The 5,212-nt window shown below is 33.3% G+C and overlaps 1 protein-coding gene across 1 annotated transcript in view; it reads right to left on the reverse strand.

The window, feature by feature from the left end:
- Positions 1-3,522: 3,522 nt before the first annotated feature.
- LOC107653428 (metabotropic glutamate receptor 6-like) overlaps positions 3,523-5,212 on the reverse strand; it is a 58,128-nt gene continuing 56,438 nt past the window's right edge. Inside the window, exon 12 of the mRNA XM_016440139.1 lies at positions 3,523-4,080. The gene's annotated coding sequence lies outside the window, so the exon portion shown is untranslated. The remainder of the gene's footprint in view (positions 4,081-5,212) is intronic.

Below are 5,212 nucleotides of genomic sequence, written 5' to 3' on the forward strand. Positions count from 1 at the left end.
GGCGTGGCGTACGACGAGAGGGCGTGTGTGATGGGAGAGAGTTTGTTTCTATCCTATTTTGTTCGATCAAATCTGCAAAATAAATCCAAAACGATATGACTAATATATTCCCACTTTAATAAAATGTATCCTAAACATTTCATTTAATTTTTTTTATTTAATTCTGCAATTTAATTCAGCAAAATGCGATTTTATTTATGTATTTAGTTATTTATACTACGTTTATATATACCGATTATATTTATAGATTCATTATTATGAATATATAAATACAAATTTATAAATTAATAATTTTTCCATAATTTATTTAACTACTATTGCTGAAACGTTTTACTATTAAATGTAAAATGTTCCATAAATCAGCTAAAACTGATGATGATGATGACTATTATTATTATTATTACATCAAGATCTAAATATTATATTCCAACACTGGAAATGGGCAGTATTTTCAGTGCAGCATGTTATGCATTACTATATAAATTCAGCTAATATAGATAATATTACATTTATACAATTATATATATATATTACATTTATTTATACATTTATTTTGCATTGATTAAAATATATACATTTTCGCATTTAATTATTATTTAATTAATTAAGTTAACTATTAACTATTATTATTGTAAAATGCTGAAAAATGTCCCCATAAATCAGATTACATTTATACAATTATATATATATATATTACATTTATTTATACATTTAGTTTGCATTGATTAAAATATATACATTTTCGCATTTAATTATTATTTAATTAATTAAGTTAACTATTAACTATTATTATTGTAAAATGCTGAAAAATGTCCCCATAAATCAGCTAAAACGGATTTATACTAAATTAGTAGTAGTAGGCTACAGTATGTCACGATAATATTCCAACACTTAAACCTTTAAAATGGATATTGAATTTGACAGCGAAAATTTACAGTGCTACATGTTATGCATTCAGCTATTACTAATATAGATAAATAAAAAGCATTCAAATTACCTAATTTCTTTACTCTTGTTATCAGAGAATGGGTGTTAGGTTATGCAAGTAACCTAAAGTTTTGGCTGTAGGACTATGCATTTGGCTCAAGGTGGCAGTGTTTGACAAAAATACACAGACACTAGTGACTCGAGTCACTTAAATCAGTGTTTCCCAACCCTGGTCCTGGAGGCACCCCAACACTGCACGTTTTGCATGTCTCCTTAATCAAACACACCTGATTCAGGTCATCAGCTCATTAGTAGAGACTCCAAGACCTGAAATTGGTGTGTCAGAGAAGACATGCAAAATGTGCAGTGTTGGGGTGCCTCCAGGACCAGGGTTGGGAACCACTGACTTAAATTACCCAGAAATTGATTGATTTATTGATCAATAAAGGACCTTTTAACTAATCTGATTAATCTTGTAGCATAACATTTTGGTTGTCAGTGTGGGCACAAGCACTGTTCAAATTTGCCTTGATACCTAAGAGATTTTTTAATGATCTTTATTAAAAACAATGCAAACTAATAAATATAAGCTGACAAAGCTCATGTTCTAGAGGCTGCAGTGCTTGGAATTTAGTTATTTTCTTCCTGAAGGTGGTGACAACTTTAAAGTGATAGACAAAAAATGGATAACTAGACAGGTACCGTTATGGCTTTGAGAACACACATGCCCCAGAGTCTCTTTTTTAATACACTGAAAATATGTCATTTCAATTATTTGATTCTATTTCCTGAACTTCTCGTGGCCCCTGAATCTTTAGGCTGGCAAATGTGTCATTGTCATAATTCCGTATTTCTGACTGATGGCTGATTGATGTGTGAGCAGCTGATAATTTGGTGGTGAATGTTCACTCTGTCGAGCCTTTCAGTCTCTCTGTGGCAGCCCTGTGTTTGGACTCCTATTGCCCCATCATCAGATGTCATCATTTCTTCACCTCCAGCGCACACGTCTGTCATCTAGGTTTAGTGTTAAGGTGTACAGACTGTGAGTAAACTGTGCTGGCAATGGCCTAATGGTTCCTCTGTTGTCAACATAGAGAAAAAGAGATCATATGTTGTAAAAAAGAAAAATCTCCACCATCTTTACCGGCCCATTATGTGTTTTTCACCTACATACTGTCACGCATGATTTGAGCACTTATGTAAATAGGGACAGAATGATTCTCTTTAATACACATTAATATTTATACCTAAGTAAAGTGGTTTGTGCATTGCATGTAACAATGCAATAGCAGTGCGTGCAAAATACATGAGAACTTGGACGTGTTAGAATGCATTAGCATAGCACAAAGGTATCATGAAACGTAAAAGTATTCCATATGATTTGTGCAGTGAATCTTCTGATTTTGTACATCATTGTATTATTATTCACTGTGAGCTGCAACTAAAATTGTGAGTCAGTGAATCGGTGAGTTGAACTTGAGAACTGTATCAGTCTGATTCCATTAAGATTTCATGAAATAGATCATTTGCATATGGATTCTCGTTTTGCGTTACATTTTTTAAAAAATAGCAGAATATTGGTTTAAAATAAAATGGCTGTATGAAAGTAATGATACATATATATACTTAATACAAGTATATAAGTAAATAATATAATTAAGCATATAGAAAACACATTATGAATGCTTAAAACAATGATATTATCCACAAGTAATCTTTTATAACAATGATGTTATTAAAAGATTTATGTATTTTGTTCTCAGGCATGCGTGGAAAGCACACACAACCATATATATTTTATATATCTATTTTCTATGTATCAAACGTCTTGCTGTAGGGCTTTATTGAATGATTTTTGAGAACAGAAACACTGAACTAAGAAATATTCCGAAAACAATGAGTTTTATTCACAGCACAGCGTCCCACTGTTGTTATTTCATGTAGGAATTATTGTGGCAAAGCATTCTGACCATCAGCAGTCTGTTTAATTACAATTGATTGCTTTGCTCTTTCTATTATCGATTGTACCATTCAACATCAATACCGCTTCAAATATGACATCTTCATAGACACAGCCGTGTTGTGTTGCATTTTCTTAAGCATTATGAACTCAGCAGAATACATGGACATCCTAAAACACTAATGTAAAAAATAGCAAAGACATAAACTACATTTCTTTAATGTGATGTGAGCAAAACACAGCAGTCATGTTACTCATGTAACACAGTAAGACTTTTCAGATAGAGTTTCCCATGCATATTCTCAATCAAACACAAAATAACCGCCTCAAAACACAAAATAATACATCCATTAAACCTTCTGCAGATTCCTCTATTTACAATGTTAAACAAGTTAAACTGTACACTGTTCTTTAACATGGTGCACTCTGGATGCTGAATTGATATTTAATTCTACAGGTTTCTTTATAAAAGCACCAACATGTCTTTGGCCAAGGAGATCAATCATCAGCATTAAATAAATAAATACATTATTTAAAAAAATACAAATAAATAAATAAATAAAAGAGCTAATTAATAACACCTAGTTAGAATCATTTAAATAAATAGATAAGATGCACAAAGCTATCAAATACACAACTGGCTTAAAATAGTGTCTACTTCAATATTCGAGCTTACAATCTAAAATAAAATCGTGTATTATGAGCTGACAAAGCAGTGACTTTGCTGTACGGTTAAAGGTGAGGAGAGTTTTTCTTCAGCGTCAGTCAGGATCTGTATTTTTATCAAATTTATCTGGTGGTCTTTCATTAAGTTTTTTCTTCTTAGCATGTCCAAAGTTGCACTGTTTTAAATGTCTCATGCTAAACCGTCAATAACATAACCACACAATACTTTTTCTGAGGTAAAAATGGGACAAAAAGAGATTTTTCCAAACTGCATTGTGCGATCCGCAAAAATCCTTTGGATGAGAAAGGCTTTTGGGCACATTCTATCTATGAAGCATTTCAAGTGTCCGACAAAGATGCTCAATAAAGAATTTCTGTTCGCAGTGTTAGCAGTTTGTGCTTCACAGTCAGTAACATCGGCTTTATTAACGTCCTCACCTGGCATCACAAAATACAACACAGCAAAACTCCCCCTTTGACTCTGTTCCTCAGTGATTTGAGATCCACACAGCTGTTCCAAGGGTCACCTGTAAGTACAAAGACAGATCTGTGAATATGAGATACTCAGCTAAAAAGTAGGTTGGTACTTCACATGCGTTTTAAAGGGGTGCTACAAAGATTGTACATCAAAGTAGAGACAAACTGTCTGCAAGAAAACATAAAATAGCCCCAAACCAACCAGCAAAGATTGCCTGGTTAGCATGATTCTGTTAACCTCTGCTGGAAGACACTGTAACTACACCTGCAAAAAAGTATCTTTCACTATTTATGGCCATCTATTTACAGTTTTTTACAATCATTTTTGCACTAATAACAGAACCTTCATGTCATTTTTCAAAACTCTATAATTCACAACCGATGATCAAAAAGCACATTTTTCAAAACACTTAACACTTTTTCCAAATGCTTGGATACAATACACATGATACATACACGATCATTTGTTCATTGAACTAAAATCACCGGTTCAAAATGACACAACTTAACATCAAAGTATTCCTGTTTCAAAATGCAACTCACACATTACATCTGAATTGAGTGTCTATTCATTTCTTTACAATGATCTAACTATCAACTAATACAACTGCTCAAAATGCTACATAACTGTTGCATTACTCTTGAAGCATAGTTTTTATGGAAAATGATGAGCAAAATTAAATGTTTAGATTATGAAAGTGAAGCAACTGAGTATGATCAGGTATGATCAGTTTCAAGATGCCTGTTGTTAGGAGAAATCGCTAGGGCCAAGCGATTAGTCAACAGAAGAGACAGACGGCTGCACGTGAGTGTTTTGCGTAATACTTGTTTATAGATCTGCTGTTTGAATTATTACTTTCTGCTAGGAAGGAATATTTCGTTTTCTGCCTATTTCTACGTTATATTTTTGTTTGCGTTTGTATTTTTGATTGCACTTTCTGGTAATTATAATAATTGCCCTCGGCAAAGAAGGAGCGCGTGTAATTTAATTGCTCCCTTCCTGCGTTTAAGTGCGAACTGTAGTTTCGATTTGAGGAATTGGCCTGCTATAGACTATTGGCTGTGCTAATTAGAAGGCGGCCACAGCTGTTTTCACTTTAGTCTTTTAGACTGTGTATTTACCTGATGTCTGTGCGCTGACGCGGAAGCATCAGCGGAAGCGTTCAGGCCTCCTCGTGTGAA

The sequence above is a fragment of the Sinocyclocheilus anshuiensis genome, unplaced genomic scaffold (genome assembly GCF_001515605.1).
Source record: "Sinocyclocheilus anshuiensis isolate Anshui unplaced genomic scaffold, SAMN03320099.WGS_v1.1 scaffold71, whole genome shotgun sequence".
In the NCBI taxonomy this organism is placed as follows: Eukaryota; Metazoa; Chordata; class Actinopteri; order Cypriniformes; family Cyprinidae; genus Sinocyclocheilus; species Sinocyclocheilus anshuiensis.